The sequence below is a fragment of the Corvus brachyrhynchos genome, unplaced genomic scaffold (assembly GCF_000691975.1).
Source record: "Corvus brachyrhynchos isolate BGI_N302 unplaced genomic scaffold, ASM69197v1 scaffold317, whole genome shotgun sequence".
Classification (NCBI taxonomy): domain Eukaryota; kingdom Metazoa; phylum Chordata; class Aves; order Passeriformes; family Corvidae; genus Corvus; species Corvus brachyrhynchos.
Genome location: NW_008239295.1, coordinates 901,130 through 910,338, shown reverse-complemented (window position 1 = coordinate 910,338; position 9,209 = coordinate 901,130). Strand labels below are relative to the sequence as shown.

Sequence of the window (9,209 nt, the reverse complement as noted above, 5' to 3'; positions counted from 1 at the left end):
GAGCAAGCTGGGATAGTGGAAGGTGTCCCTGCCCATGGCAGGGGGGTTGGAACAAGATGATCTTTAAGGCCCTTTCCAACCCAGGCCTCAGCCCTGGGTGTCCCTGTGTGCAGGGAGGGCTCCGAGCAGGGCCCAGGCTCTGCTCCGTGGGGCCCAGCCATGGCACCAGAGGAACGGGCAGGGACTGATGCCCAGGAAGTTCCACCTGGACAGGAGGCAGAACTTCTTCCCTGGGCAGTGACTGAGCCCTGAACAGAGACCAGAGAGGGTGTGGAGTCTCCTCACTGGGGATATTCCAGACCCCTCTGGACACAATCCTGTGCCATGTGCTCTGGGATGGCCCTGCTGGAGCAGGGAGTGGGACCAGATGAGCCACTGTGCTCCCTTCCAGCCTGACCCATCCTGGGATTCTGTGATTCTGTGAGTGCAGGTGTTTTCATCATCTGTATCTGTGTTAAAATTGTAATTTAGAAGCCCTTCATTAACTTGCCATTAAATTCTCGGTGTGTTGTACAGAGACTGAGGAATGAGGGGAAATCTCCAGAGCATAAATGCTTAAGCTTGCAGTCTCCAGTGAGACAGGAGGAACACCTTCCCTCCCAAAGAAGGTGCAACAGGATCAGAGAAGGTGATACTGTATATCTGTCAGTGGTGGTTTGAGCTTGCCTAAAGGATATTGGTGTGAATATCCATCTTGCATGAGAGGGTGAAGGCTTTTCAGAAGGGCTAAAGCAAGCTCATTGGAGAATTGGTGCTGAAAATGAAATTTGGGGTGGTGGATCTCATCCCTGGCCCTGGTTGCTGGATTGTTATCACCTCCATTTTTTCTGATGGCTCCCCATGTTTTTTGAGGGAAGAGAACAATTTGCAATGGAGTCACGCTGAGGTGTGCTGCCTCCATTGCCAGAAGGCTCATTTTTGCTCTTTATTAATTACAGGAGTTGAGTGACTGCTTCAAGTGCAACAGCGTGGCCCCAGTGTCCTGTGGAACATATGGGCCCGGGAGAAAGGTCTGACCTGAGCCTCAGCTGGTGTCCCCTGACGTCAGACCAACCACACCTGCTCAGGGCAGCTGAGGGAGCCTGTCTCGTGTGTGCGCAGCTAAGCTGTTTGCCTAAAGGGCAGCCTCAGCCAGGCTGAAGGACTTGTTTTAGGATGAGATCGATGCTTCTGTACTTCCCGTGTAGTTTTTTGAAACATTTGCATCGGCTTACTGATGTAGCCTTGAGAAAGAGAGGAGGGAAGCCTTCCCTGATGACTCCAGGGGTGTGTGTGTGCTTTAACAACCCCAGGAAGGGAATGCTGGCTTCCCATGGTGAGAGTTTCCTGGAGGGAGAAGCTGATCAGCTTCCCAGGGTCACCGAGTCCTCTGGTTCTTGTGCTTTGTTAGGATGAGTGTGCCAGGGACACCGAGGCTCGGATGGTCTCTGTTCCAGAGATTTACAGCACCAAATCTACAGCTGGGGAGAGGCAGCATCATTCTGCTTTACTGCCTTCTCCTGTTTGCGGCCTCGGCCCGGAGGATTTGTTTATCAGCTCTTCCACATGCCACGTTTCAGTCTGAAAATTCAGCGTGTTACAATGCTAATGAGAATGACGTTTAATTTTAGCAGACACCTCCTTTCTGCGTGTGGGAAGATGGGTTTTGCTGGGCGCCGAAGCGCACAAATAAAGCTGTTATCGAACATTCCCATGCTGGTGTGAATTAGAAGCAGCACGGTTTTAAAAATCAGCAAGGCTGTGCCTGGTTTAAGCCGGTCTGCTTTCAAAGTCTTCACCAGGGGCATTTTGCATTTGCTGTCCCAAGAGACAAAGGGAGAACTGAGGGTCATATTTTTTCTGGAGCCACATCAGTTTATATCTGCTGAGCTCCTGACTTGGAATGCTTATTCCACCAAGTGTGTCAGATTTGCTGCCCTGCTCTGCAGTGCCTGAAGCAATGCATAAAAAACAGGGCTGGATACACCAGTGACCAAGCAAAAAAAAGATCAGTTCCTGGGGAAAGAAGGACTTTTTGGATCACCTCTACGGGGAGGGAGAGGAAGGGGAAGGAAGGGAAGAACAGCACATGAAGGAGCTGTTCGAGAGCGAGTGCAGAGGAGGATGAGTCACCTTCAGGCTCTGGCTTGGGTGGCAAGGGAAGCGCCTCCACCTCCAGAACGCCTCCTCCTCTTGCTTTTTCACTGCCTTGCTGCGCTCAGGCTCTGCGGTGACCCCTGGCTCTGGGCTCGGAGAGGGACGGCGGCAGTGCCCCAGCGTGGGAAGGGCAGGGCAGGAAAGCACAGCACCTCCGGTGGGCATGCCACAGCCCTGCCTGTCCGCGGTGCCATCAGCGGCTGTCAGAGGGCTGGCACGGGGCTCTGGGTGAGTCTGACTCCCTCATGTTTTATGTAGTCACTTAGCACCCACAGCGCTGGGGGAGGCAGCACCAGCAAATCAAAGCCTCTCCAGTTCTTTACACTCGACTTTGCTTGCTTTATGTCCCACACAGAGAAATTACCTCACAGAGCCCTCAGCAGAGAGCTTCGCAGCTGCGTATTTCCAGTAGTGCCATCGGTACCCCGCACTGGGGGCTGCAGAAGGGACATTTCTCCTGATTTGAACGATGGCACTCAGGCATAAAGGCTCAGTTAATTGTCTGGGCTCTTTATTTTGTCAGTAACAAAACCAAGGCACTGCTAACTGGTGATTCACGGGAGGGCTGACAGGCACGGTGACTCACCTCCCAAGAACACTGGTTTGTCTCCAGGGTCTGTGGGTTTGCTGAAGACATCTAACTTTCAGGTGGGTAAACTTAGGTGAGATGGATCTTATCCCGGGAAGCAATTGCTCTTGCCTTCCTCTGCAAACACCTCCAGTGAGAGGTGTGCAGTGACTTGTGCAGAAATGTGCTCTTCAGGATGAAGCAGCAGCTCTGAAATTAATATTGAGAAATGTCAGTGGCTCTATGGCCAGCTTGTAAGAGAGAAACTATTACACCTGGACTGGGGGGATGTCAGGAGTAGAAAACCACCAGTCTGAGTGCTCAACTTGTTTTTACCCACAGAGATTCAGTTACAGACAGATCTCAGGGGTTACTCTGAAATCCACAGAGAAGTTTTCTCTATACATGCAGAAAATTTGCCTGTTAGAGCAAAGCGGAGTGATCAGGTGGCCAAATCAACATGAAAGAAAACCAAACCAAAACAACCCCCCCACAACATGATAAACAGCACCACTGTTTTGGAAATACCCATCTCTTATGACTACTTTAGAAGAAAACAGTATTTCTCTAACATTAAGCCTTCATGCATAGGTAAGGTACTTTTTCCAGACCACCAACACCAGTGAAGATGTCAGATGTGCTATACTTTCAAAACAAATGCACAAACATGCTAGATGTGAACATTTATTCCTAAATTGCTATTTATTCCTAACTTGAAACCAGCTGGCTGGGTGTCTGTTCAGTGAATCCCAGTCTAAGCAATGTTACACAAGAGATCAGTCCACGGCTTTTAAAGAGAATAAAATTATTAAATGATTTGCTTATTAAGTGTTTTCTCTTATTAAACTGCTGAAAAGTTGCTTATTTGAACTTGTTCTTCCATTGGCAGAAAGTTGTCTTCAGAAGTTGAAATTAAATACATAGAAACTTCTTTACAATCACAATGCAGATTCATACTCATTGTACTCTCATGTTACTGACAGATAATGTGGATTTTTCCAAATGTGCAGCACATTACAGGCCTCTAGTGGTAGAAATAAAAAAAAAAATCTAGCTTAGGATCCATCCTAACTGTAACAGTTCCTGATGGTGCTCAATTCCAGTCTTAATAAATTACATAATGCTTTCTGTTTATAGATTTGGCCTTGTAGTTTGCTCACCTGAGGGAAATGGAAATTCAGCATAGGTCAGAGGTGTCAGTGACAATTCTCTGTTAATCTGAAAAAAAAAAATGAGAAAGTAAACCAGGTTTAAAAAAAAGAGAAAAGCACTTCATGCATAGCCCTCATCTTGCTTAATTAATTAATTGCAGTAGCCGAAAGAGATAGGATGCTGTGAGTCTGGCAGGGTACAGCCATGCCACACCACACCTGCTGAGGCTCCAGCCTTCCCACCCCTTTTTCTGCCAGGTCTGTGTGTGCACAGGACTCTGCCAGTCCATCTCAAAGCCCCATTGCTATCACCTCCCTGACAAATTCAGGTGAGAGTTGCCCAGGAGCATCCTCCTCTCAGGCCCTGCAAAAGGAGCCTCCTGTCAGGGCTGATCTTGTAGCATTTAACATTTGATTTACTCAGCACAAATTTATTTCTTTTGCACAAAGTACCAGGCAGTGACTAAGCAATTCCCACAGGGTTGTTTGGTGCTTTGTTCTTGGTTTTCTGGTTTTTTGTTCTTTTTTTTGTTTGGGTTTTTTAATTACAATTTTTTGCTAAGATTAATAATAATAATACTACTCTCAAACTCTTCATTTCTGAAATAAATATGATGCAAACTTATACTTCCCAAAACTCTCAGCATTTTGCTGCATTTTTAAGGAGAGGACTACTATATGTAAAAAAAAAAAAAAAAAAAAAAAAGAGAAGTGTTAGAAGTGATTGAAGGTTTTTTCCCCTTAGGTGTTTTTTATTGGACAACGGGGTTTGGTCACTGGTCACTGCATTTTGGTGAAGAAGCAGGCAAATTTGAGAGGCTTCAGAAGAGGTCAAATGAAATGCTGTATATATGGGGACTAAAGAGCTGTGGAGGAGAGCTTAAGGTCATCAAAATCTCTGTGTGAACAAAGACCATGGAAGAAGTGATGGCAGAAGAGGGTAAAATTCTGTTGAGGGTGGCATTCAAGCCAGAACATTGTATTTGGAAGTGAATGCATTCCTGTGAGATGCATCATCTTCGGCTTAAGTGTCTTTAGACCCTCTCATGGATCTATGGAAGGGACCTGGTCTAGTGGAAGGTGTCCCTGCCCATGGCAGGGGGGTTGGAACTGGGTGATCTTTAAGTTCCCTTCCAACCCAGGCCATTCTGTGATTTACACTTGCCAGTCCTGTCCAGGGGATGTGTGAGTTGGACTATTTTGGTACAAATAGTGCCAACACTTCTCAAACATTCCCTCTCGTGATCCACTGTGAAAAAAAAGTATTTCATTCAGCACAATAGTCCAGTTGCATTCTGAGGGAGGTCTCACAGCAGTTCTGCAGCTTCCTCACCTGGAAAAGAAGAGGGGCAGGCACTGAGCTCTGCTCTGTGTGACCAGGGACAGGACCCAGGGAAAGGCTGGAGCTGTGTCAGGGAGGGTGAGGCTGGGTATCAGGAAAAGGTTCTTCCCCCAGAGGGTGCTGGGGCACTGAACAGGCTCCCCAGGGAATGGGCACGGCCCCAAGGCTGCCAGAGCTCCAGGAGTGTTTGGACACCGCTCTCAGGGATGCACAGGGTGGGATTGCTGGGGTGTCTGCACAGGGCCGGGAGCTGGACTCAATGATCCTAGAATCCAGGAGAGCCTAAGATTCCATTGCTAAATCAACTTTTTAAACAGATTTCTTGCAGCTGTTAAATGTTCCCAAGTATAGAAGAAGAGACTGTGATGCCTGAGACATGACTAAAGACTCATGGCTACATGGCAACAAAAAAAAAATCAGGTAATAAAAGAACTGGCCTAAGTCCCTAGTCCACAACTGAGCCCTGGCATCTTTGGCTGATTTCCAGGTAGCTCAGAGAGAATGAATATTTGCCTGGAATCTACAGGATATCTCTGATAATCCGTTTAACTGAGGTATAAGGGCCCCAACAGAAGTGATTTCCTGATAGTGCCAAGGGGTGGGTTATTCTATTAATTTAGGGCCACAGCTGGGCTGTCCTCTTTATGAGACATCACTGCCATTCATGCGGTGGAAACCTTGCTGCACCCCTCCCACGGTGCTGAGGGAGCATCACCAGCTCCCCAGGATACCCCTGAGAGCTCTCAGATGTGACACAAGGCCCTTCCCTTGTCACCTTTTACTGGTGGCAGCTGTTTTTTGGCTGAGACTTTGCTCCTGGGGAAGGGGCTGGGCAGGTGAGGCCATGAAATCCTGAATACTTTTGTAGGCAGATGGGAGGGATCTATTGATGAATTGTGTGGAGGGCAATTCTGGCACTGCACAAACCAGCCTGGTGACTGCCTGTGCTGGCACTTACCAGCATCCTAAATACATGCCTTTGGAGATGTTTTTGCAAGGAGCAGCAGGAAACCTTCAAATCTCTCTTTAAATCTTCTTCCTTACCTACTTAGCATAGAGATGGAACTATCAGCCTGGGGCTCAGCATATTATCCTAATTTCAGTGCACAATCTCTGTAGTCTTAAGGAAGCCCATGAGCCATGTAGACTTTTTTTTGCAAAAGGAGGTCCCTTTTTCTTCTGTCTGCCTTCTTTATATCGTTAGTTTGGGCCTTGCTAGCTACACAGTCATTATATCATCTTTTAATTGTCTAAATCTCCTCCTGACAGAAAGTCATTTAAAAGGCTTCCTTCATCTGCTATAGGACAGTTGAAGACAAATTGTACACCCTCCATTTTTTTAACAAACAGATGAGACAGAGGTATGTGACCTGCATACTCAGAACCAGGCTTTCTTTCCAAGGTCAGTGCCTGCTCTGTATTCCATCATATCTCCCGTGGCAGAGGTCAGGATTTTCCTCCCACAGGGGTGGTTTGTTGGCTTCCAGCTCGGAGAATATTCTATCATTGTGCTTTTCCCACACTGGTGTGTAGAAGATTGTGTCTCAAAGCACTGTAGGGCAACAAGGACAAACCCACAAACCTAAGGAGCGTGCACAATCCCAAATGGATGAGTTCCAAACTTCTCACAGTAGTCAAGATGAAAAGGAAGGATGAAGTCTATTGAAGTACTGTGAGCTACCCAAGCAGGATTGCTAGCCCACATCATCCCTCAGGATTTGGTCTGTAGCCTGGAATTGTGACAAGACCTGTGCCTATAGGCCAGGTTAACTTCCCTAGTATGTAATGCGGTTGCAGGGGAATGGAAAACAGGAGGAGAGGGAATTCCTGCATGTTACTCTGGCTCATTTGTTGCTACCTTTACCAGGACTGTACTTGCCAATAGCAGCAATGATATTAACAGCATTTCTCATGAACAGATTGTCTTTCTGTGAGAATTCCTAAGAATAAAACAGAAATTAAACCTCAAAACACCTCGGGGAGTTGCAAAGGAGTCATGCTACTTCTATGATGCAGCTCTGCAGCTGTTTGACTGTGTATGCCCTTCTATTATTGACTGATTCACCACAGGTCTAAGGAATCTGAACTGGAGGAGTCCCAACCACATCCTTTTTCTGCAATAAATGGAGGGGGGAATGGCAGTTTTTCTCCAGTGAATCACCCACGCTGTTTTCAGAGAATCCCAAAATGGTTTGGGTTGGAAGGGACCTTAAAGATCACCCAGTTCCAACCTCCTCCCATGGATAGGGACACCTTCCACTAGACCAGGTTGCTCAGAGCCCCTGAGCAAAACCTGGCCTTGAGGGCTTGAACAGAGTGTTCATCGCTGTGAGAGCAAAACATAAAATCCAGCCAAAGTCCTGCCCAGTAGAGATGTTGCCATTTTTTTCTGCATGGAGGAGTTTGTTGCCTCAGTAAGGACTTCACATCACTGTGTTTTGCCATGAGTTACATTAACTGAGGGGGAAATCTTCTTTTTTCACACATAGATAAGAGATTCAGGATGGACCATGACCAAACTGAGTCTTTTTTGCTACTGTAAATATAAAGCAATTTCAGGAAGGTGTCTGCTGTTCTCCAAACAGTAATTCTTTAAAGGACAGAGATCAGAACACTCTGTGCTGCCTATTGGCTCCAAAATCCACCATTAGAAGTTTGAAAGTCTAACTGCTCATTTTCTGGCTCCTATAAATATCTGCTCTATTTGGCTTCCAGATCACTGGGAGCAGATGTACCAGATCATTAGAGAAGGAAAGAGGATTTTGCATCCTCAATTTTTATTGCTGCCATAAATACTTTGGTAGTCACTGCACGGGGAGTCAGAGTCTGCAGAGCCTGCAATCTGCATGTTAGACACGATCCAGTGCTTTGCAGACACAGGCAGGATAACGGCAGGAGCAGGCAAAATGGGAATAAAAGGTGAAGTGGAAAGAGCTGGGGACACATCATGGCCTGGTTGACCACCACATGTCAGCAACTTGCAGGCATAATTAGGGTGAAAGGTTTGATGATGAAAAGGAGCCATACTATTTTCTGTGGAGAGGTTTCTCTGGGTGTAGGGGCAGGAACAGCAGGGATGAAAGCACGGTACCATCACAGAGGGATTTAGCTAAGTCCAATTCGGTGGAGACATCTTTGCAGAGGGAGGATGATATGGGTATTTGACACTGAACCATGCCGTAAATCAAGTCCCTCCTGATGGGAGAGAATTTGCTGAAAGTCCTTGCGAGGAGTTTCAAAGATAAACAGAGACTTTTCCTTGAGTTTCAATGCTTCCAGATAGTTGTTTATTAAGTCTTATCAGAGGAACAGAGCCACTAGCGTGACCCAGGTACAGCATAGAAGACAGAAAAGCAGGAGTGAGCCCCATTATCAGGATTTACACAGCCTTTTAAAGATATTTTAACCAATAGTTACTAAAAACGTATGTTATTTTCAGTTTCCTACCAATTATTCAGTAACACGGCCAGGAACTGCAGAATTCTCTATCCAATCATTCCAAACTACTTTCACTGCAGAACATGGAGTAGTAGAAGAAGAAGAAGATCTAGAGAACAACAACAATCCTCCATTTTGGTACTTTTACTCTTATGTATTTACTACAAAGAGAAGCCTAAAACCTGTAAATTTTTCACCCTGTGACAATCTTACATAGTAGTCTATCACCTAATTCACACCACTGTATTTTCTAGTTCTTGTTGGACTGTTGGTAACTTTTTCCAAGGTTTGAAGCTAAAACAGTGTTGTTCAGGAGGGTAAGAACCCTTAAAAACAGGCAGAGAAATGTTCTCGGCACTCTGGGTTCCTACAGGTATTTACCAGGCAAACAAAAAAAAAAAAGGAAGAGTTGTCTTAGACTTCCAGAATCCCCATGAGGCTGACAGATGTTGGTGTGGTAATTCAGAGCATCTGATTTTAAAAACAGAATACACATTATTTTCTTTCAACAGCAGCATTTCAATTACAAGACCATCCTCTTTCCTACAGTGTGAACCCCAGACATTTGCAGGTG

General features: G+C 46.1%; 1 long non-coding RNA gene across 2 annotated transcripts in view; it reads right to left on the bottom strand.

Annotated features, from left to right (window-relative positions):
* The window catches only part of LOC108448256, a 29,297-nt gene that overhangs the window by 14,411 nt on the left and 5,677 nt on the right, over positions 1 to 9,209 (bottom strand). Inside the window, exons 2-3 of one of the 2 annotated variants that reach the window (XR_001864063.1) lie at positions 3,865 to 3,922; positions 2,723 to 2,914 (exon numbers count right to left, since the gene is read on the bottom strand). This is a non-coding gene — a long non-coding RNA (uncharacterized LOC108448256). Of the gene's footprint in view, positions 1 to 1,585; positions 2,915 to 3,864; positions 3,923 to 9,209 lie in introns of those variants that run through there. The other variant, XR_001864062.1, reaches the window with a different exon arrangement.